The 23,842-nt window shown below is 42.2% G+C and overlaps 1 long non-coding RNA gene across 1 annotated transcript in view; it reads left to right on the top strand.

The window, feature by feature from the left end:
- The first annotated feature begins 8,614 nt into the window (after positions 1-8,614).
- The window catches only part of LOC119254836 (uncharacterized), a 55,480-nt gene continuing 40,252 nt past the window's right edge, over positions 8,615-23,842 (top strand). The window contains exon 1 of the long non-coding RNA XR_005127375.2: positions 8,615-8,685. This is a non-coding gene — a long non-coding RNA (uncharacterized LOC119254836). The remainder of the gene's footprint in view (positions 8,686-23,842) is intronic.

The following is a 23,842-nucleotide window of genomic DNA, read 5'->3' as shown; positions in this document are numbered from 1 at the left end:
TCCTTTGCAAATTAGTGCCATGTGGGAATGTTGTGTTTTGGGTTTTAAAATTTTTAAATCTAGGGCCTCCCCGCTGGCGCAGCGGTTGAGCGCTGGGTTGCGAAGCTGCCCACAGCCTCTGTGTCGCCGGTTCAATCCCCAGCTGCTCCCCGGCCACTGGAGGAGGGTCCCACATGGTGTGCAAACCTCTCCTGCCACCCGCTGCTCCCCTCAGCAGCGTACTTCGGTCCTTCTGCCTGCTCTGCTCCCCGCTCTGGCTCTGGTGAATGACTATACCCAGTGTTTGCATAAATAAATAAATAAATCTTTAAAAAATAAATAAATAAAATAAAATTTTTAAATCTAAATCAAAACATAGATTTTAGGTTAAATTTTCAAGTTTTAAATCCTTTTCTGTCCTCTAAACGTGTCTCAAGGAATCTTTATGTAGTCTAACTTACCCAGGAGGTTTTGACTCAAAATGACGTGGCTATTAAATAAACAAATAGGATAAAAATTCATTATATATAACCCTTTATTATAGGCACATAGTGGGTCTTATTATCACAATTTTTCACCTGTGACTTGATTGATCCAGAAAGAGTTGATCAAACATCTAAAAGTCAAAGCAGCTACTGCTTTGTTTCTTTTCTCTGGAAGAGTTTTCAGGGAGCACTTTCATAAACAAGTTGTTTAATTAAGACTTAAGGATCAGGGCCTCCCCTGGTGGCACAGGCAGTTGAGCTCCGCGCTGTGAATCTGTCCACAGCCTCTGTATTTCGTCAGTCTGCCTGTTCTGTTCTCCGCTCTGTCTCTGGTGAATCCTCTCACCCTCCCGCACATCTGGCCTATACCCCGGTTCTTGTATAAAATAAATAAATAAATCTTTAAAAAAAAAAGAAAAAAAGACTTAAGGATCAAATCCATACCAAGTCATACTTACATCTAGACACCTACACACCAGGAGCACATTTTGAAATACCCCAAATATCAACCTCCTTGCCATTCACTCTTGTTCTTTCTACCCACTCAGAATCCTATTATAAGAATTTTGGTTCAGGGCCATCCTGATGGTGCAGCAGGTGGAGGTGCAGTGCTGTAAAGCTGTCTGCAGCCTCCTCAGTGCCAGTTCAATTCCCAGCCTGCCAGGGAGAGGCCCACATGGCGCAGCAGACCTCTCCTGTCTCACCCGCTGCTCCCCTCAGCAGTGTATTTTGGTCCTTCTGCCTGTTCTGTTCCCTGCTCTGTCTGTGGCGAATCTTCTCACCCTCCCGTGCCTCTGGCTTGTACCCCAGTGCTTGTATAAATAAATAAATCTTTAAAAAAAAAGAATTTGGGTTCAAAATATGCTTTGATAATTAGAACCATCCAATTGGTATTCGCTCCATTTAAATTAAGTGGTAAACAAAGAGAATACAAAGAAACAATTTTGCTTGAAACTTGGGAGGTCAGATAGGGTACGTGATTACACAAAAGTTATATGGGTCAACCCAAGCTCATTTTAATGGAGAGTAAGTTTTAGAGCAGGAGTGGTTCTTCAGGTCTTAGTCTTTTATGAAGAATCTCTGACTGTCACTTAACATTCTGGTAGGAAATCAGAGCAAATATCCACAAGGAGAGAGAGCCCATTAGAAGAGCATCACAAAATCAAAATGGGTGACATCTGTGGAGTTTAGGGGTGCGTGTCAGCACTGTGGATAATAGCTTCCTATGAATGGAGCAGCAGTTCTCTGCTGAGCACAGAGACAGTAGGGGGTTCTTGAGCTTTTTGCTTATTTTCTAACTCTACATGTTTTATTAAACAGCCTGCAATGCGCAGGTCCATTCCCGAGGCTGGAGTTCTGCTGTCCAGAGAACAGCTGGACTTTTTCAGAGAGTACATAGGCGAGGAAGGCACCCTGTTCCCTTGCCCTCGGCAATATGGAAGTGAGTTGGCAGACTTCGGTGTTCTCGCTGCTTAGTGACTACTTTATAACTCTGCCTTCCAGAGTCTTTCCTGGGGCTTCTTCCTGTGTCTTGGCAGTGCCCTTCCTTTCTAATCACCTTAGAAGGCCACTGACGTCTCCCTTGAGCTTATCTCTTGTCCTCCCTCTGGCGGTTATTATTCGTTATTCAACATCTCCCTGAATTCTTCCACTTTTTTCTTTCATCTTTGTGAAAAATATAGTAGGAGAGCTTGCTGTTATATCCTCAGTTTGGCATGCTTTTGCTTGTCCTTAGTTTCCTGGTGCCTAGCACAGTGCCTTGCATATGTGGTAGGCACTCAAAATATTTATTCAATATGCATGGATAGATGGATTGGATGGCTGGCTGGCTGGCTGGATGGCTCGATGGCTGGCTGGATGACTAAATGTTCATACAGAAGGCATGAACATCAATGAAAGTGTGGTATGGCAATTAAAGGAATGATTCTATGCAAGAGGTCAGAAATTTAAGTAAAATTTTGCTGCTCTCCCATTGAGGTATCTTGTGAATTTGCACAATTATTCATCTGTTCCACAACATTTACTGAGTGTCTATTTTGCTCAGTCTCTGTGCAGTCAAATAGAAAGATATAGTCACATAACAGATTGCAGTAAGTACTGTGAAGGGAGGCAGCTAGTTGGGCTATGAGAGCACAGAGGTGCATGTAGATAGATTTTGGGGGGTTGGAGTTTTGCTCTCATCTTGCTCACATCAGTGTAATCAGGCTACTGGGAGGGAAGTACAACCAGTGGTTATGTTTTTCCTATGAATCCTTCTTTCTCTTTTTTCTTTCCTCCTAACCCCTTCTTTGGAAATGAAAGTTTTCTCCTTCCCATGGGGGGGGGTATGTCTTTATTTTTAAACACAAAACCCTCCCTATATCCTAGCTTGGGAATGTGCAGGTTACTAATGGCTTGGTTTTAGGCTAGTAGGATAAACACTTTCCAATGAAGCGCCCCATCAGAGGTTCAGTCGCAAGGAATAAAGAGTATATGGGAGGAGATCCCAAAACCATCAGGGGAGACTCTGGATCAGAGAATCTTGTTACCTAAATAAAATCCAAGTCCTAAGTCTAGAGAGTTTTCTAAAAGTGAATCTGTTGCCAGGTTAATTGCCCTGGGCTGGGGAAACCCTGTTGTGAGGGGTGCTTTGAACACTTGACAGATGCGCTCAACCTGACACTCCCCAGCTGGCCTTCCTGTTTTCATACGCAAGAAGACATAGATGCTCGTCTCCAAGATATCTTTCATGTTGACCATCCAGTTAGTGGTTGGGTAGTTATAATATCTGTTCTACCTCAAACCATGTCATCAGAGGCCTTAAGAGGACATCTCCCTGTGATCCTTAGAACTCTTAAACTCAAGAAGACCCCTGACTACCTAAGAAAGGAGTTTCCATGCAAATATGTTGGGGTCAATGGAAGAATCCAAGTGACCCCTGTCTGAGACAGTTGTAAGGAAGTACCCCCATGACGGTGAAAGTATATTCTGAAATCTTTAAGCCTGTGTTTGAATCCTGCTTCACCACTTTATAGCTAAATAAACTTAACCTTAAGTAAGTTCCTGAGCCTCTCTGATGCTTAATTCTCTCGGCTGTAAGTGAGGTCCTGGTACCTATTAGACTTAGTGGTTGAAGGCTCAGTCAGCATTCACATATGAAGCAATTGTCACAGAGCCTAGAACATAGTATATGCTCAATGTGTGAATTTTTAGTGTTGTCTTTTGTTGTTGCTTTTATTATGATAAGCGGGAACAGCTCAAAGGGCATTTTAGGGATATCTCTTGAGTCTGAAAAAAGATTTCGTCTCTAATTTCCTACCCATCTACTCATTCCTGGTTCTTATTTAGTGACTTTACTTTTTCTTCTCTGAGTCACAATTTAGAATTGATCTGGGCTCAAGGAATGAAGGAGAGGATAGAATTTCTGTTATTTAATTTTTCCTTTTTAATTTGAGAATGAGGTGTCTATTCAACTGGACTGAATTCTAGAGTATGTTTTAAATGGAATGAAAAGACTTGCCATACCCTAAGATTTTCCATGCCCTATTTTGATCCACTCCCTATCACTAACTACATCATTGTACCTCACTGGCCATTCTGTTTATTTCTGCCTTGCACCCGAGTTCCCACTGCTGACCAGAGTGGATTTTGGACTGGTAAGAGCAAGGGTACATCATCAGTATAAAACTAGAACCCTAGAAACTAGAACCCAATATAAAAATAGAACCCTGTTTTAACTTTTGAAGTCAGAAAAAGCAGGGGACATCCTCATATGTTTAGCCAGTTTCTTTTAAGAGATTATTTCTTTATTTTTCAACTCATTTTCTCATATTCTTTTTGACGTTCTTGTCATTATGTTAGATTCAATAAACACTGCTGATGGTTTACTCTGGGCCAAATGCTGTGCTGTTATGTACAAATCCATCCAACCTCTCCCCCTTCCCTGGACTGTAGTTCTCTTATTTTTATTACTTGGTAAAATGCCCTGGATCTGCAGTTATTCTATTAAAGTGCAAAGGATAATATTTTGCAAAATGTCACTGACAAACTGGAGAAGGAAATTACTAAGAAGGCACTTTATATGGTTTATGTTGCCCTAGAAAATATTCTTCTTCAGATATTGAAAGTTGCCCACTTTAACCTAAGATGCCTCAAGCTTCAGTTTTTATAAGCGATAGGTATTGCTCTAGAATGATTTTTTTCCATGGTGCCTGTACCTGGGGCACATAACACAGGGAACACAAACAGTAGCCTTGACCCTAATGTCCGGATTCAGAGTACTTGCAGTGAAATAAATAAAGGTTGTAGGATTTCATCATGGTGGTGGGTGGTGGTCGAATTGGCCTGGAATTACTAGCTGAAAATTTCTGGAAGCAAGTGAGAGTTGAGTTGGGCAAAATTTGAAGACATGGCAGGAATAAAGAAAGCTTTTACCAGGTGCAGTCTGAAAATATTTGGAATAAATATTCATTAGAGGTCTGGATGGAGAAAGTCTGACAGGAGCAGAAGATATAGACTGAAACTACTATTCCTTTGCCTTCCATTTACCTCACACAATATGAAGGAAAAAATAGAACATATGCATGGTAACAATTCAAATAATTTACAGTGGTAAATGATGAAAAGCCTCCCTCCCACATTATTTTTCATTTTCCTCCCCCAGAGGTAATTCTTCTATCTAATTTCTTATGCATCTTTTAGAGATAATCTATCTAAACACGTATAGTTGAATGCCCCTATATATTTCTGTGTATCTACCTACCTATTGGTCTGTCCATCCATCCATCTCCTGATCTTTAGTCTTCTCTTTATACAAGTGGCAGCAAACCTTATACAACCTGTATCTTGGTTTTTGATGTTATTGTTTGTGTTTGTGTGTCACTTAATTTATCCTGACAATTTTTTCTTACTGTGTTCATGGTCCATTACATCAGAATTGAATGGAGGGTGTGGCAAAAGATTCTTTCTGATTTGTAGATTTACTTTTACAAAAGAGCCTTGTAAGAACACAATAGTGCATTTAATTAAGCATGTAGCTGAATGTGCATTTGGTTTATATTTACATAATGGTCACACAATTGCCTACAGGATTTTTTGTATAGGAAAGGTGGGAGACAGGCAGGCCTGGAAACAGGAAGGGTCTTTAAACGGCCTACTGCTGTGGTGGGGAGGATGGCACATCATAACCACATCAGTAAAGACTTGTCTGGTTGTTTTGTTACAGGGCAGGAAGAGGAGCAGCCCAGACCCCGCAAACCTGCCTGCTCTAAATGGGTTCTGCCGTCCGCCACATCAACACAAAACATATGAGACTTTAATGAGAAGGGACTTTAATACAATTAGGAAACAATACAGAAAGGCAAAGAATCTAGTTTCTAAATCAAGCCCCCAAAGGTACCCATCCCCTCGTGGCAAAAGTCCGCCCAAGCAGAATTGGCCCAGAGCAAGACCCCAAAGCCTGTCACAAGTCTAAAGCATTTTCCAGTGGGGACCCACAGAAAAGGATCAAAACAACCAGACAAGTCTGGAAGGAAAAGAGCAAAATCAAAATCAAGGCAAAAATTGCCATTGTCACCTCCCCACGGGTCTCTCACCCACGTCTGTGTCACCCAGTCCACGACCAAAAGGCAAGCGCAGTTTCTTCACATGTCTCTCTCTCCATGTGCCTCCTCCAGGTCTCCTCCTGGCTCTCCACCCTGCTTCCTTCCTTTTCAGTCTCCTCTGAAGCTTCTTCTCTCTCTGCTCAGCTCCACCCTCCTTTTGGGTGGGACAGGAAACCTGGAACCTACCCCTTTCCTGGGGACAATCCTGTTACAGTTTCTGATCCTTTTCTTTGGGTCCCCTCTCTAAGATGCTTTAGACTGGTGGCAGGCTTTGGGGCCTTGCTCTGGGCCAATCCCATTTGGATGGAGTTTTACCCATGAGGGCACTGGTAACTTTGGGTGCTCAATTTAGAAACTAGATTCTTTGCCTTTCCTGTATTGTTTCCTAATTGTATTAAAGTTTCTTCCCATTAAAGTCTCATATATTTTGTGTTGATGTGGCGGATGGCAGAACCTACTTAGAGTAGGCAGGTTTGCGGGGTCTGGGCTGTCCCTCTCCCTGCCCTGTACAGATTTAGGACAGAGCCATCTGTGGTTAGTCAGCCCCACAGATGTGATTTTTGGTTTCTCTAGTGTGTTTGTTTCATATGTAGATTTGCTGTTAAAAAACTGGTTTGGGCTTTGTGAAGATTCTGTGTGTCTGTGTGTAGTTTGTTTGTAGTGACTTGCTAAGAGATTTGATTTGTGGAAATTGTTCTGTGCAAGAGTTTTACTCAAAATATTAGGTAGTACATTGGACCATGTGGCCAGATCAAATATGGCGTCTGATGCCACTTGGCAGGCTCTTATAAAATTCAGATGTTCTTGTTGCTAGGACTTTGGACCTTTTTTTTTCTTTTTGTGATGTCTGCTATCTCATTAGCATTTCTAAAGGCAATAATGACTCTTCAGTGATATGTTGCTTTTTCTTGGACTACTTCCTGACCTCTGCCTGAGGGGTTTTGCAAGCCAACTGTGGAACAGTGGTGTTTAAATTAGCGAATGTATGCCTGGGTGTTAAGGAAAGAGTAGCCTTAAGCAGTAACTAGTAATTGCTGGTAGCCTTGATGGATTCTTGGAGATAACTTAAATTTTTGCAAAGTCTGGATCAGAAAAATTAAAAAGATTTTGTCTGAGTCTGAAAGGATTTGCTGCTGTAAATTTTGTCTGCACAATTTGTTTTGGGCATGTTTGCCATTTGAATTCTGGATTTAATTGCTGGTGTAAGACAAGCTTCTAAGTTTCTGCTTCCTACTGAGGAAGGTCTGTTGTGAAAAGCACTCTATGGTTCATCATGTAACTGTACCAGGTTTTCATACCTGTGTTGTTGCTGTCCCTCCCTAGTGTGGGGGAAGTGTAATCCGTGCTTTGATGTTGAATCTGCTCTTTCAGCTTCTGTTCCAGAGTTGCTAACAGAAGTAATGACATGACTCCTTTTAATTGAAAGTTAATTGCTAATATTTTGATTTTGCTTTTTCAGGTTCTGTTCCAGAAAACCCAAGGATTGCCTGCTTGGTGGCTAACAAGAGATGACTTTTGCCTAAAAGTTAACTGTTGATTTTGCTCTTTCAGCTGCTGTACAGGATACCCCAGGATTGGCTTCTAATAAAAAGTCTTGAACACTGAAAACCCTAAAGTGATAAACAAGGTCATATAACTCTTGTGATTAGTAAAATTTTTTTCCTATTTCCAAAGTCTTAGGTTTGTAGGATGATAGCTGGAAACTGTGATTTCTGCCAGCAACACTCCACGATTTTTTGGAGTTTGAGATTTTTGTCTGAGCCTATGGAGTAAAACTGCAGTTGCATAAAATATACCCAGCATAATAAATAAAAAACTAAAGAGCTCTCTGTCTACATGTTGTATGTCTGCATGTCTTTTCCTTGTGTCCTGGTCTTGGCCTCGAGAGGTTAAAAAATTGGTAAGCCTCATGCCTATAGACATTAAAAAAAGAGTCTCCAGTTACAAAAAAAAAAAAAACACCAAAAAACTAAAGGTTAAGGTTTGATTGTCAACTTTGTACCACTAAACTAAACCGGTACCTTCATAAAGATGAAATATTGTTGTTGCTGTGGTTTTCTGTTGTTTATGGCAAAGCTTCCCAAAAATATAAATTCAAGTAAAAATTTGGTAGCTTGTCATTTGGTTGATCTAAGGAAATTTTGTGGAACCTCAGCAGAGCTCCTGAGACACTCCACAATTTCTCCCTTTCCTCCTGGGAAAGGCATTAGATGAATTTGTCCTATTTGGTTTACCTAGTAAAGTAAAACTAAAAGAAAAATATCGTCACTTAGAAAATGGTAAAACTTTGACATGTACAAAAATGTTAACACTGGTTTTCTAAAATGTGTATAAAACCTCTCAGTATCTGATATGTATAGGAATTGCCAATGGTAATTTTCACCTTGTAATATTGTATACTTCAATGGTTTGCTACCTACAAAAATTGTTTCTAAGAAAAATAGGGGAAAAAGGCCTCAGGGGGGATTGTAACAGGGTGGTCCCCAGAAAGGGGGTAGGTTCCAGGTTTCCTGCCCCACCCTAAAGGAGGGTGGAGCTGAGCAGGGAGAGAAGAAGCTGCAGAGAAGACTGAGGAAGGAAGGAAGCAGGGTGAAGAGCCAGGAGGAGACCTGGAGGAGGCACATGGAGCCGAGAGACACGTGAGAAACTGCGCTTGCCTTTTGGTCATGGACTGGGTGACACAGATGTGGGTGACAGACCCATGGGGAGGTGACAATGGCGGTTTTTGTCTTGATTTTGATTTTGCTCTTTTCCCTCTTGTTTCTGATCCTTTTCTGTGGGTCCCCACTGGAAGATGCTTTAGACTGGTGGCAGGTTTTGGGGCCTTGCTCTGGGCCAATCCTGCTTGGGTGGACTTTTACACACGAGGGGACGGGAACTTTGGGTGCTTGATTTAGAAACTAGATTCCTTGCCTTTCCTGTATTGTTTCCTAATTGTATTAAAGTTCCTTCCCATTAAAGTTGCATATGTTTTGTGTTGATGTGCGGATGGCAGAACCCATTTAGAGCAGGCAGGTTTGCTGGGTCTGGGCTGCCCCTCTCCCTGTCCTGTAACAGTTGCCTGTGGGTGGCCTTGAAGAGAGCCGCCTCCACTGAGGGAGGTCAGTGATGAGAAGTCTTGGCCTGGTACAGGTCACAGGGCAGGTAGGAAGCTGCTGCCCTGTGGAGGGACAGAGTTGGGGAAGAGAAGCACCTGCATAGGCACAGGTGGGCAGAAGGGCTGCTGCCTGGGCCAGTGCAGAGACTGCACTGATAGAATCTTCTTTTTGGGAGGGATTCATTCCTTTTGGAGCTGTCTGTTTGCTGCTGATTTTGGATAACTGTAGAATTTGAAGGGGATGGATCTGAGAATCTATAAGCCCTCAATCTCCATATCTTTACCTCTGGGCTGTGCCCTAGGACACTAACAGCATCTGACACTTTGCTGGCTCTGTGCCTTCATGCCTAAGGATTTTTAGGTCCTATAGCTGGTTTAGTGACTATGTTAATCACTTCTACCCCCACCTCCAGCTCCCAGCATTGTGTGAGCTGCTGTCTAGTCTTGTGGCACCTCCCTTCCAACTTTCCATTCTTTTTTTTTTTTTTTTATTTGAAAATTCATTTTATTTTATTTTTTTTTAATATTAAATTTTATTTTTATATTCCCCCATACAATTGCAAATGCCCCATTCTGACCCCAATCCTTCCCCTCCCGCCCCCCCCCCCCAAAAAGTGTCTCTGGTTCATAGTTTTTTGTTGATTTTGATTTTCACTTTCTTATATTAATTTTCCTGGTCCCTTATTTAAGTTTTCTAGATTCCTGCTATGAGTGAGACCATCCAGTATTTTTCTTTTTCTTTTTGGCTTATTTCGCTGAGCATGATCCCTTCCAGTGCCATCCATGTTGCTGCAAATTGCATGTGTTTATCTTTTTTGAATGCTGAGTAATATTCCATGGTATATATGTACCACATCTTCTTGATTTTTTAACTTTTCTATTCTTATCTTCCACCACAAGCAAGTGATAGCCTGAGGACTCTCTAGGGCTGCAAGAGGACAGGCAGGGCAAGCCAGGGAGTTAATGTCTGTGGAGCAGCCCTCATCAATGCTAAAAGGGTGTTAGAGGACACAAATCCCTATTTCCTTATCCTTGAGTGGAACAATGCTGAGATGTTATCCACCCTCTGTCCCAGATGTAACCTGCGGGATTGAGCCTCATGTACCCACAGTCTCAGTACTTTGTAATAGGAGCAGGTGCTGCCCACCTTGTGCTTGGTACTATATGTGCTATACTTTCCTTCCCCCTCAACACCTCCCCCCCAACCTTTCCTGTTTTCCTTCTGGTGCCTCCAAGGATCTCCTTTCACTTCAGGACTTGTACTCAAATTATTGTCTTGGGACCTGCTCTGGGTGAAATCAGTTTTAAATACCAGGATCCTTCCAGTGCATTCTTACTCCACCTCCCCTAATAGCACTTGCCATCACTTAGTGCTAGTCATGAATTCCACTTTGACAGATGGACGCCAGTATTACTGACTGTTTTAAAATCAATTGGCTCCCGGTCACCCCCATCCTCCAGTTCCCATTTTGGCCACGGTCCCATTCTCATCTCCAGGGAGAGAAGAGTGTGAGGCAGCTCTCACCTGGCCTGGGCACTGTCTGTTTTCTATCTGAGCAGACTCCTGTGGGAGTCAACTCATGCAGTTGACACAAAGCAGCAACTTGCTGGGCTGACATGAGGAAACAGCCAGAGAAATGTCCATCTAGCTCCATTACTCTGGCAGTACTCACTCCATGCACATCCTGCAGACTCCCCAGCCGAGGTCTCTGACCTATTAGAGTTATTTTATAGTTTCCTTGATCTCAGGCTTTTTAACCTTTTATTTGAACATCTTGTGAAGGCATGCATTGGTGAAGAAGTTTGGAAATGCTGGTAGGATTTTGGATATAAAAATAAACTTCAGAGTGGGGTCTCAAAGAATTCTGTTTGTATCCAACCCTGAATCATGGTCTTGTAGTTCTAAAAGGAGCAGAAAAGTAAACTCAGAAAACAAAGCAATGCCACTTGATCAGAACTTTCCAATGCTTATATGACATACATGGAGAATTTATATTCCTTTAGTGTAATCAGTACTCATGGGCAGGTTGTTACTAATAAAAGGAATGGAGACATAATCATGAAGATTTAGGTATTTACTATGTGTTGGGTCTCATTTTGCTCACATATTTACATGAAAGCCAAGTGTTTTGACTTCTTATAAAGGCTGGTTCATCTAGGAGATGTCTGAAGTACTTTGCAAAGCTCCCTTTGTGCAAGAAGGAAATGTAGCTGTTGGTCACAACCTAATCATTCCCAGTGGCCTAAGAGCCTCAGACGTTGCAGTAAAGACTGGATTTGTGTGTCAAGACTCTGAGAGTTCACATACGCACAAGTCTGTTAAAAAAGAAAGATGGCAAGGGCCAGAAAAGTTTTTTCCAAAGACATTTAGTTCTAGCCAAAGACCTGTCATTTGGTGCTGATTATAAGAATTATAGAATTTACTGCCTTGAATGAACTTCTGAAATCATATTTTCCATTTTGAGGACGAGAGACTAAAGCTGAAAAAGTTGAAGGAACTAGTTCAAGGTCATTCTACTTAGACTAAAACCTCGACATTCTCCTTGAATAAGGGGTTCACAAGCAAATTTGAGAATAAAGATCCCCCTGTGAAAGAAAGTTCTGGAGTCTTTGAAGAACAGAGGTTATGGTTTTTATCAACACCTCTGGAAGAAGCACAAGTGTGTGTCGGTGTTAATCCAGCCCTGCTGTGCATCCTGGAACCCTGCTGGAAGCCAAGATCACCCACCTCTGCTCAGTGGCCATTTCAATAACTCATTATTTGCACCTTCACTTGGGGGTGAAGAGAGTCAGGAAAGAAGTGGAAAACACTTCCTGGACTCTCCCCTTTCCTCTACTCCCTGCGCTTAGTCACCAAGTGGGGCATGGCAGGCTCCACATACACATAAATCCGTTCCTCCCCCTTCACTTCCTACATCTCCAAGCTTGTCCCGCTGGTCGCCTCTTTAAGTTCAATCGCAGAAACAACCTCCAGATGGCATCCCAGATTCTGTTTCCTTCCTCCCTTAATCCATCCTGAGTGCCATTGTTGAGCTTATCTTGCAAAAACACCAGCTTCACGTCGGTCTCTTTCTGAGAAATCTAGACTTGGAAACCTCTGCATTCTCTCATAGAAAGACACCTTCTCCCTCCCCCTTTTTGGCTTTTAAAATCCTACCCAATTGATTTCTGCTCTTTCATAGTAATAGAGCTGTTTTACTGTTATTGGGTGTGCCTTTATATCTATACGAACTGTTTTTTAATTGCTCTCATGAGAGACATGCTTGGAGTGAACAGTCAGTGATCAAGGATGGATTCCGGTACCAGGCAGGCTATTTCCTGGCTATGAGATCCTGGGTGAATTTCTTAATTTCTCCAAGTTTCTGTTGCCTTTTCTTAAAGTGATCGCAGATTTTTCAGGGTTGTTAGGAGAAGTAGAAAAAGTAGCTACCATCTGATCTGTCCTTCTAGCCTTTAAATTTTTATGCTGCCATTCCCCAACACCAGCCCTTCCTTCCAGTCACACTGTTGCTTTCTCGGGCTTTTAAATGTACCATCCTCCTGTCTGGCTCTAACCTCAGGTGCTTTCCTGTCTTCTCTCATAGAAAGTCTGTCTTTTCTCTTTCTTTGCTTCTCCCTTCTGTGTCTATCCAAATTTTATTCTCTCAAAGTCCAGCTCAAAGTTCAGTTTGAATTCAGTCTCCCTGGAAGTCTCGCCAACATTCCACCCGATCTCTGTCCTCTCAACTTCCCAAGTAAATAGAAGAGAAACCCAGCTTTGGCTCTGTGAGCCCAGTGTTTTCTCACAAGTGCTTGGTGGAAGATGAAGCACATAAGAATGGATTCATGAGCAAGCAGACCAGGAAGTGCCGCCTCTTGCATTCTTGTCCCGGAGCTTCAAAATTCACATTTGCCAGTCGCATGCATGAATCTACAAAAGAAAAAGTTATTTAGCTTTGATCCACCCCACAGTTTTCAGATCTGACCGTGGAACTGGTTTATCATAAAAAACTATTAAATCAAAATGTGTGTTTCTAGGAGCACACTGAGGGACACCGACTTAATGATTTTGTGCTTTTTCTCTTAATGGGGATTAGTTTTCTGGAAGCTGATGGTTGCCGCTTATGTTTTTGTATTTCCATCAACATTTAGCCCTGTGCTATGGATCGCCTTGGTGCTCAGTAAATATTTGTTAAATGAAATGAGGTTTGGAGAGTGGAGGGGTAGAGGAGTTTGAACACATTTTTCTCTTCTTGTAAAGGCTTCTAGTGGAAGTCTGGTAAAAATGGGTCTGTAAATGATTGCCTGAAACGAGGTTTGGGTGTCACTGGCATTCAGTGAAGTTTGCTGTTCTTTTGTTCCACTTATTTAGAGCTGAGAGATTTGGTTAGATTATACCTACCGAGTCACATTTGTTTTCCTTTCCTTTTGGAAAATGTTCTTGAAATGGTTTCAAAAGTTCTTGAGGATAGTGCCGCAGCTATGGGAGCAAGCGCGTGTGCAAATTTTTCAGATATGATGTGTAGCGTCTTTCGAGCTCATGCTCATCCTTTAGGTGGATTTTCTTTTAAGAGGAAATTGAATATTATTTTGATTTAAAGACCATATATTGGGGCAAATGTCTAGAAATAATGGGATCAAAATGATATAATACCATACAATTACAACCATATAGTAGTATTTTCTCTGGATGTACTAAATAAAGTTTGATTTATCGGCATGACTTTTAAACCACAGTTTTAATTCATGACAGACATTTGTTTTTAAGTTTTACTTGATTCTTATTCTTGAGATAGAGCCCAAATACCATATACGTGTGCTCACAAGTATATGTTGTTTTATAAGATAGATTTTTTCATTAAAAACTTTGAGGAATATAAAGGAGAAGGTGGTCTTTGAAGGAAAAAAAAAAGAAATGGGGGCCTCCCTGGTTAAGTCTCAGCACTACGAAGCTACCAGCAGTCACTGCAGCACGAGTTTGAGCCCCGGCCAGGGAGCTACCCACATGGTGCGGCAGACCCTCCTGTCTCTCCTGCTGCTCCCCTCAGCAGTGTATTTCAGTAGATCTGCCTATTCTGCTTCCCACTCTGTGTCTGGTAAATCCTCTCACTCCCTGCACCTCTGGCCTATACCCCAGTTCTTGTATGCATAAATAAAATCAGTCTTTAAAAAAAATGGATTGATAAAAAGTTGCCCACCAAAAGCCAGAATTTCTAAAGGGAGTTAGAGCTGTTGAAAGAGTTTCTGTGTTCCTCCCTTACATGGGTGATTGGGACAGTGAAGACCTGTGGTTTTGTGTTCCTTGGTTGTGTCTTTTAAAGAGGAAATGCATCTACTGGTGAAGCAACTGGTAGGTTTGAGGTTCACGACTTGTTGAGCCTGGGAACCCCTGAATGACCTTACATTAGTCATGTCTCTCTGGACCAGGTCCTCCCCCATAACCCTGTGGGAGGGTGGTGCCCCCTCTGAGGTTCATGTTTGGATGAGTTATCAACCGCAATGAAGCACCCTCTTGAATCAGCCCTTTGGATGGTGGAGCAAAATAAGAAAACTACTCTTCATTCACATGTTTTTCCATCAATCTCACTTGCCTGGGTGTGGTGTTTTCATTTCCTTAGTTGAAGAGCTGGGGATCTGTCACTCTTGTTCAGTATTGAAAAATATAGATGACATTGGGGGTAAGTGGGTTATTTATGGGTAAGTAACCCATAAAAAGCATTTTCATATGAGTGGTGTTTAATGTTTAAGTAGCAGAGCTCTGATTGTGTGCAGTAGAGTTTGTTCATTGAATTGTGTGTTGTTTCATATATTGGACCGAACCATACAAATTATTGATGCTTGACCACTTTTGACCTATGAAAACATCAATTTCTTAATGTCGTATAAGAGAAGAGGAAAATCTGCCCCAGTGTTCTTTTTCCTTTAATGGATCTTTATTTTTCTGCTGGTACAGATTACCCAAACCTCCATAAATCAAGAGGGAGGAGGACTTGGTTTTGAAGTTGTTGACCAGGTCGTCATAGCTGGCTTGGGCTCTGGAGTGAGGATGACCAGTGCGAGGCACAGTTAATTCATCCATAGAAGGAAGAAGACATCAAGCTAAATATCTCCATGAAGTAATGGATTTATATGGTGTCAGGAACATCTCAACAGCATGGCAATTGCTTCTATATTGGATGTGACATTTCGATTGAGGGCAGGTTTATGGTGTCAAAGTGAACTCAGGTCAGGATTTGACCCCGGGTGAAGCCATTTTCACAAGTGGCTTATATTTTTTGATAAGGTCAACTGCACTTGCCCTGTTAAACATTAGGAGAATGAAAACATAAGAGAAATACAGATCCTTATGGAAAAAGATGCAAGTAAAATTATTTTACTAAAAGAGAAGATGAAAATGGAGGTTGGAGCATGGGGACAGGAAAGAAAGTAAAAATATTAAAGTAAGAGAGGAGGGGAACTTGTCACTCTAAAAGGCCCATGTGTTTTGGGACAATAAGAGCGCTTCTGACAGGAGGTAAGAATGATCAGACCAGCTCACATTCCTCCTAGCGTTTCCCTAAGTCCAGAGGACACTAATCAAACACCTGCCCTACCAGAAGTAGGAAGTTGGGCTACAAGGGGTAGAAGAATATTTCATGAGTATGTGAGAAATTTCCCACCTCTAATTCCAATTCATCATTGGTATACAAACTTACACAGCAATCAACTAAATAAAGCATCTATCTCTATATATTTACATTTCCTTTAATCAGGACTGAGTTTTCCTAATCCTCAACATTTTACTAAATGGCTAGTGTGGTTTCTGAGGAAAAAGTAGAAACAAGCCATTTCTAATCTACACTTTTCTATCACTTAGATTATTCTATAAGCCTAGTATTATCTGTTTTCATGGAGGAATATTGTTATGAGAAAGTATTTCACGCCTATTGGTTGTAGAATGAAGGAGTGAATGTTGAGAATAAACAGTTAGAATGTGAACTAGCTCTGCTGTTTTCCATCTAGAAGGCAAGATAAGATATGCTCAGAAGCTTGTGAATGTTGAATCCTGGGGACCTCTGGATTCTGCAGTGTTGCTGCAAGGTTTGCCCTTACTGGCCTGTCTCCCATGCATGGATAACAGCATGAAATCTCTTCCCCTCTCTCACCCCACTCCCATGCTGCCTTATCCTCTGGCTGTTTCCTGCCTGCTGCTTGGGAATGCTGGTCAGACTTTCTAAGGACAGGACCTCCAGAGTTTTCACATCTTCTCCCAGCAGACCAGCAGACCTTTGGGATCAGCCTCATTTGTGCAACACCTGTCCCTGAGCCTTACAAGTTCTGGGAGATGAGGCTGCATAATGAAGCATCCAGGATTAATCCCAGGGCCTCTTGTCTGTTAAACAAACAGAAACAAAAATCTGAGGGCAGGAGGGTGGGGGGTGGTGAGTCGGGGAGAAAGGGTTAAATATCTAAAGGTAGAGAGGCTGCTCACTTTACAAGCAAGTTTCTAGTTGGGCTCTGGGCTCTAGAATTGATCTCACTGCACCCATGTAGAAGTAGATCAAAGTGTTGATGAAGGGGAGTGGTGTGACTTTGAATCTCACTCATTCTGTCCTTTCATATCTCCTGCTTTTCTGGGAAAATTTGAAACATTGCACAGAGCCGTTGGAGTTACACAAAGCAATGGTATTGACAGACTAACAGTCTCAAGTATGATATCTCTTATGAGGCTGTAAGATTTAAGATCTACATGATAAATGTATATTTTCAGAGAGAGATTAAGATAATTGGATTAAAAGATTTTAAGAAGTGGGGGGCAACAGACCTGGGTCAATGCACCCCTAGCTGATCTGGGAAGCTCTCTGATCCTTTAGCATACTTAACACATTGTACAAATGACTTGTGAATGTACGGTTGTTGAGAGCAATAAGTTAAAAAGCAAAAAAAGAAAGAAACAACAGGCTTGGGTCATTTTATCTCCAGAGAAAAGGGTGTTGTTCACCCACCGAAGAAAGAACTGAAGAGCTGCAATTTTCAGCCTCTTGAAGACGGCTAGGAACATAGCAGACAAAGAGTTCTTTTTCCTCTGAAAATGCAAAATCCTTTTAGAAAGCGACTTGTAAACAGATGAAACAGCTGATTCTCAAAAGCATGCAGTCCAGGCCAAACATTTGTGGGAGTGGCTGAGATACTCACTTCTGGAGGGTTTCTCGGTTACTAGGTGTTGACATAGTCAAGATTTTCTGATTACGAATTCCTGTGAGAAGAGAAAGGGAGACTTAGAGAATCCTTATACCAACTCCCTTCTCTCTCTCTCTCTCTCTCTCTTTTTTTTAATTAATTTATTTATACAAGCACTGGGTACGGTCAGAAGTACAGGAGGGTGAGAGAATTCACCAGAGCCAGAGCGGGGAACAGAACAGGAAGACTGATTAAATACACTGCTGAGGGGAGCAGCGGGCGTGGCAGGAGAGGTCTGCGCGCCATGTGGGACCATCCAACCGGCGCTGCAGAGGCTGCGGGCAGCTTCGCAGCCCAGCGCTCAACTGCTGTGCCACCAGGGGAGGCCCTAACTCCCTTCTCTTTGAGAGAAACTGGCCTAAGTGGTCAGGGGACACTCTGGGAAATAAAGACTTTTAGCCATGAGGTGAGACCTCTTCTTCAGAAGAAATCGAGTCACTTACTAGGCTTCACAGGAAATGTGGAATAGCCACTTCTCACAAGGATCAGGTAGTTCCAAAGCCCACTGTCCTCCAAGGAGCAGTGGCTCATGAAGGATTACTCTGGGGTTTGTCATTAACATGATTCAGTCTTCTTGTATTTACCCTCCCAGTTCCTCTGCTGGATGCCCATGTCTGCCTACCGCTCTGAGGTCATTTTAGACATTGGCTGATGTCGTTGGCAGATCATGTGTCATGTAGGCCGATTCAGAGCACAGACATGGATGTCAGCACCTGTTCAGGTCACCTCCTTCTTTGAGGGGACACGCTTTGGGAGGCCCAGTGTTTATGGTGCTGGATCCCCAAGTCAGCCGGTATCTCTAGCTCTCCTTTGGCAAATGTACTTAGGAACCTCCTGCTTTTACTTTGAAAACTTAGATGTTATTTAATATAATTTAATTACCTAAATATCACCTTTGCCCATTTGGATACGGGAGCATCAACCAATTAAATCTGCTTCATTTTTCATATTTGCCTTTTATGATTTTTCATAGAAGTACCTGAATCTAATGCAAGCACACTCATAAACATATATGCGTGATATATGTCAATGCCATCTTTTACAAGCTTGCCATGATATATTATAAAAAGAGAACTGTTTTCAGTCATTTATTAATATACTAAATCTATCTATCTTGCATTCTTGAAAGATTTTCTAGAAATAGCACAGACAAGGAAGTTTGCTGTCTCTTCCCCAAATGGGTCATTTTTAAATTAATATGAAACATTCTCTGAAGGTGCCAGGAGACCTTGGAGAGAAATACACATTATAATACCACCAGGAGAATTGCAGTTCTTAAAAATAGCCATGACCTCTCAAAGCCATCTGTCCCCCTGCAGAGAGTTCATGAAAGTCACCATTGCCTCTTTGAAGCTTGTTAAAGAAACAAAGACTGCTGAGTCCCATGTACCAATGTGGGAGACAAGGCGGGGTAGAGAGAGAGCAGAGCTTTTAGTGAAGACAATTTCATGGTGGAAGATGTCCAAGTTACTTTTAATACAAGATAGTGGCCAGGAGAGGAAGAGGAGGTAGTGGGTTTAATTTCATATTTCTGACCCTTCAGGACCCTTCAGCATTACTCATTCTGTGAGTCGCTTTCCCTTTTCAACCTTTAATTTCTTGCCCACGTTTTCTCCCCAGAGCCTCTCAAAGACTCCTCATAGCGTTTCTAATTTCTCTGTTGTCTTTGCCTCCTGCTCAAGTTCCTAATTTCTTTGAAACAATTCTAAAACTCAGGAATTTTAGGAATGAAAATAGGTTTTTGTCTACTCATATCCAACACAGTCATTGGCCTATTGTATTGTTATATTTGAAGTTGCCCTTATTTGTGATTGTATGGATTTAGCATCACACAAATATTCAGAAAGTTAGTATGATGAAGCAGTGATGTTTACGCTCAACCAATTCTGCTCCTGTTTCTCATCTGTTCTATTTTGCCTCTTTCTTTTCAAGTGTTTCCTATCATAATCTCATTCTGCCATCACATAAATTATCTTGCTTTATTTCCAAATTTCTCATTTAGAGAGGTGGTGAAGGGTGGTGGAGGATTTGGGTTACGTGCTATGTGCTTTGCACGTGGTTTTCTACTTCCTCTTCACAATGACTGTAAGAGGTAGGCATTCTTATTCCTATTTCACAGGTGAGAAAGCTGAGATGGCTTAGAAACTTTCTCAATCTCACACAGCTGATAAGTGCTGAAACCTGGGTACCAAGCTCTAAGCTTGTGATTTAATTGCCATGCTCTATTACCTCGGCGTGTAACTGCTATTTATGGTGTTATTACTGCCTGCCAAGCAATTTTAGATACATTCTTCTGTGAATTATCTAACAACTCCATGAGAATTTAAATAGCTACATAACTTACTAGCTGTGTGATTACTAGTTAACATGCTTGTAAAGGGCAGGACAGGACCACAGTGCAGGTTTTCTGATCCCATGCAGACCGGGTAAAGGAGGAGTCAGAGTCCTCAGTAGTTTTGCAGGTTTTTTATTTGGGGTTCACCAGGCATATGGCAGGCAGGGGTGCTGGCTGGGGGGCTGGGAGGCTGGCAGGCCTCCCAGCCCCCAGCAAGTCCTCACTCTATCTGGGCTCTCTAGCGTTCGTTCTGCTGCTTCTCGGCTTCGGCTTCGGCTGCGGTGGCTGCTGCTGCTGGTGCTGGTGCTGCTGGCGTCCCCCCGTGACACCGCCCTTAAAAGCAGTCTTAGCTCAGCTGAATCCCATCTACCTATGCCCACACCCTACTCCAGGTGCCCACCATCAGGCATGCATTCAGGACAAGGATCCATCATCTATCCTGATGGCGGAAGGGCAGAAAAGCCTGATATTTTCTTTACCCTACAATGCTGGAGCTAAACTTCCCTGATGTGTGATATAATAGTATTTGTTTCATGTCTGTCCCATGGTTACTGTGAATATTCCATGAGAGAATAAAAGTGAAACTAATTTTTGAATGATGGAGCATGAAGTAATGGAATACATTCTAAGCCATGCTTCCTTTGCAGGCATGGACACTTTATTTACTCCATTAATTAAACAATTTTCCAGATGTGAAATCTTCAAGACAGAGAGGTAGGCATCGACTTAGCCACCTGTCCATGTGCCTCAGACACTGTCTCCAGCAGGTGGAGGGGTCTGCTTAAGGTTTCTTGGTTCATTAAGAAAGATCTAGAGTTGGTTGTGTTGCCGCCAGAATTATAGAAAAAAGCTTCTTAACACACTCCTCATTCCAGGGGGTGAGGACTGAGCTGAAGAGTGGAAACAGCCAGAGTTGATGCCCCACTTACAGGTGAAATTGATTTCATCCTGACTTTCCCTCCTGGAGTTCTGCCCTAGCCTGGTTGCTTTTTTGCTAGGCATTTGCTAAGCATTTCATTATAATCTCCTTGTCCAATGCAATAGATGATATCTGATTCTTTTAGCGCTTTCAGAAATTTTCTGCTATGGATTGCTGGACTTGGAACACTTGATTCACTTTTCAAATAAACGGACACGGAAGCGAGATGTTGGTTTGAAAGTATGCATGGTTTGATCATACTGATGCCCAGATGCCACATGTATTTTTGGAAGGAAGACAAGGTCTCACCTAAAGCAACCCTCAGCTGAGGTTTTTAACCTGCTGGTGTGTCAATGTCTCCCGCCCTGTCTCCTGGATAACGAGACAGGATGCCCAGGGCACTAGTCAGGGACAAGGGATCACTGGGTTATTTTGTCTAGCCTGCTGCACCACCCCCCCGCCCCCCGGGGCCCTCAGATGGAGTACCTCATTACACTCATCAGGCTAGATGCTGTTTGAAAGAATGTGGCTGAACTTCAAGGTAAGGGAATATTTGAGATAATGAGGAACAGACTTCTGCCAATGAAGTAAAACTTTTGGTAGCTGGCCTCTGCGTTTCCTGCCAAACAAGCTCAAGGCTGAGCTAATCACAACCAATTTTTAAAAGTGATATTCAAGTAAGAATATGAGAGACTAGATGATTGTTTTAATCAACTCCCTCCCCTCATCCCGCCAATCCCCATCTTTAGAATAGACAATAATTTCATGGGTTAATGCAAAGCTATTAACCAATAACATGAATTCAAATTCTTATTAAAAAGTTCTATTGCCAGGTTATAGAAAATTCATAACTTCCCTAGAGGGATAATTAGCATTTATTTTATTTATATTAAAAATAATCATACTTAAGATTCATTTGCAGGTGGTATGAGTGCGTGTGTGCATGTGTGTGTAATAGGGTTTAATTTATTCATTCATCTTAAAGTACAGAGAAATCTATAGCTTAGGTGGAATGTGGTTTCAATCAGTCCTGATCTATTTTTCATATGTCTTAGTCTCTTAAATGGTGAGAATAAAAATGGTGGCAATAACAACAACAGTAATAATAATATTTGTATAATACTTTGCAACATTCACTCACAAAATTTATCTTTTAACCTTTCAAATTCTCAAGAGAGACCTTTGGCCTCTGAGTCAGGAGGCTAGGCATTATTATTGTTATTTCTTGTGATCAATGAATTATAAAATACTCTGAGATAGTTAAGGGAAATGAAGTTGTTTTTAATTCATAGTCGTATTTTAAAATTTAAGGTAAAATATTTTTATTTTTTAATTTTTTAAAAAGATTTATTTATTTATGCATACAAGAACTGGGGTACAGGCCAGAGGTGCAGGGGGCGGGGAGGAGGTGGTGAGAGGATTCACCAGAGACAGAGTGGTAAGCAGAACAGGAAGATGTACTGAAATACACTGCTGAGGGGAGCAGCGGGAGAGACAGGAGAGGTCTGCTGCGCCATATGGGTAGCTCCCTGGCTGACCAGGATGGAATTCATGCTGCAGAGGCTGAGGATAGCTTCACAGTGCTGTGTTTAGCCACTTGCGCCACCAGGGAGCCCCAAGGTCAAATATTTTAGATGGATAAAATGAGTAGGATTCCATATCCAGAAGGTAACAGGTTTCTGGAAAAACACAGCCTTAGTTGATGACATGTACTGTGGGAGAAAGTTACAGAACACTTAAAACTGCAAAAAAACGAGCACCTGGGACCCGCTCAGAACAGCTTCTTCTCCTCTTACTTGGGCGTGGCTGTGTCATTAGTGCCTAGTCTGGTGCTAGGCCACCTGGAAGGTCCAGGAGCGCTTGGGACAGGCCTCGAGCCCTGGCTAGTGTGCAACCTAAGCAGGAAGACTGACCATGGCCATCTTGGAACAATCGCTGTGACCAGGCTGTTCGGGTCACGCACCCACCTGGAGCAATGGGGGTGGGGCATAAGCCCCCCCACCCACATGCACAGTTTATAAGAGGTGGTTCCCCAAAGTAATATTGAGCTCTCATTTCCAGATATAAAGACAATGGATTATGGGCAACAGATGTCTTCCTCAGTAGCTTCTCATCTCCACACAGTTAAGATGTACCGGGTGTCCTGTCGCCAGAGCCTCCTCTCAGCAACCCCCTCTCCCTGTGTAACTGTGGCTTCTCTCATTGCAAAATGGAATGCATTTCTTCCTTATAAACACGGTTATAAATGCTGGATAAGCATAGTTAATATGGTAGCATTTGTAGTACATATTTCAAATACATTAAACTTTGAGGAGCCCTTTGTGGGCAGTTTTGAGGATTTAGTCATAATTTTTAACACAGTGTCTATGGGAAAGTGTGTGCTGAGAAATCAAACACTTGAACCAAGAGAGGAATTCTTAGAACATAAACTGGGCTTGTGTGAGAGTGATTGAGCGCTAAATGGTGCAGCAGAACTTGGAAGGGCTGAGATCATTCAGAGAAAGCAGTTCTGTGGGTCTGGGGAGCAGGTGGGTGGCACGGCACTATCATCCATCAGTCTCAAGGTGGCATCAAAATCTGATTGTGTTCCCCACATATTATCCTGTGGATACAGGGGACCCGAGTCTCAGGGCAACTGATTGGGTCACCTAGATAGTGTCTTTTTTTCTTTCTTTCTTTTTTTTTTTTTTTAAAGATTCATAGATTCTTTTTTAAAGATTTATTTATTTATTTATACAAGCACTGGGTACAGTCAGAAGCGCGGGAGGGTGAGAGAATTCACCAGAGCCAGAGCGGGGAGCAGAGCAGGCAGAAGGACCGAGGTACACTGCTGAGGGGAGCAGCGGGCGGCAGGAGAGGTCTGTGTGCCATGTGGGACCCTCCTCCAGTGGCCGGGGAGCAGCCAGGGATCGAACCAGCGCTGCAGAGGCTGCGGGCAGCTTCGCAACCCAGCGCTCAACCGCTGTGCCACCGGGGAGGCCCTAGATAGTGTCTTTTTTTCATTACTCTTCTTAAAGCTATAGCCTTGTTCGAAAAAGAAAAAAAGGAGGAATACATTTTGATTCAGTACCTTTGTTTAAAATATTTTTAAAATAAAATAGAAGAAAATATGAAAAATGTTTTATATTGAGTATAAAAGGGAAAGTTCCTCTACCCTAGTTCCATTCCCTGCTCCAACAGGAATTCGCTATTCAGGGTCAAGTTTATAAAATAGATTTCTTAATATGGAAATGAGTTATAGTTTCC

Source organism: Talpa occidentalis, unplaced genomic scaffold, assembly GCF_014898055.3.
Source record: "Talpa occidentalis isolate TD23 unplaced genomic scaffold, MPIMG_talOcc4v2.1 talOcc4.3, whole genome shotgun sequence".
Taxonomy (NCBI): domain Eukaryota; kingdom Metazoa; phylum Chordata; class Mammalia; order Eulipotyphla; family Talpidae; genus Talpa; species Talpa occidentalis.
The sequence above is the reverse complement of the archived record's forward strand: the minus strand, read 5'-3'. Positions and strand labels throughout refer to the sequence as shown.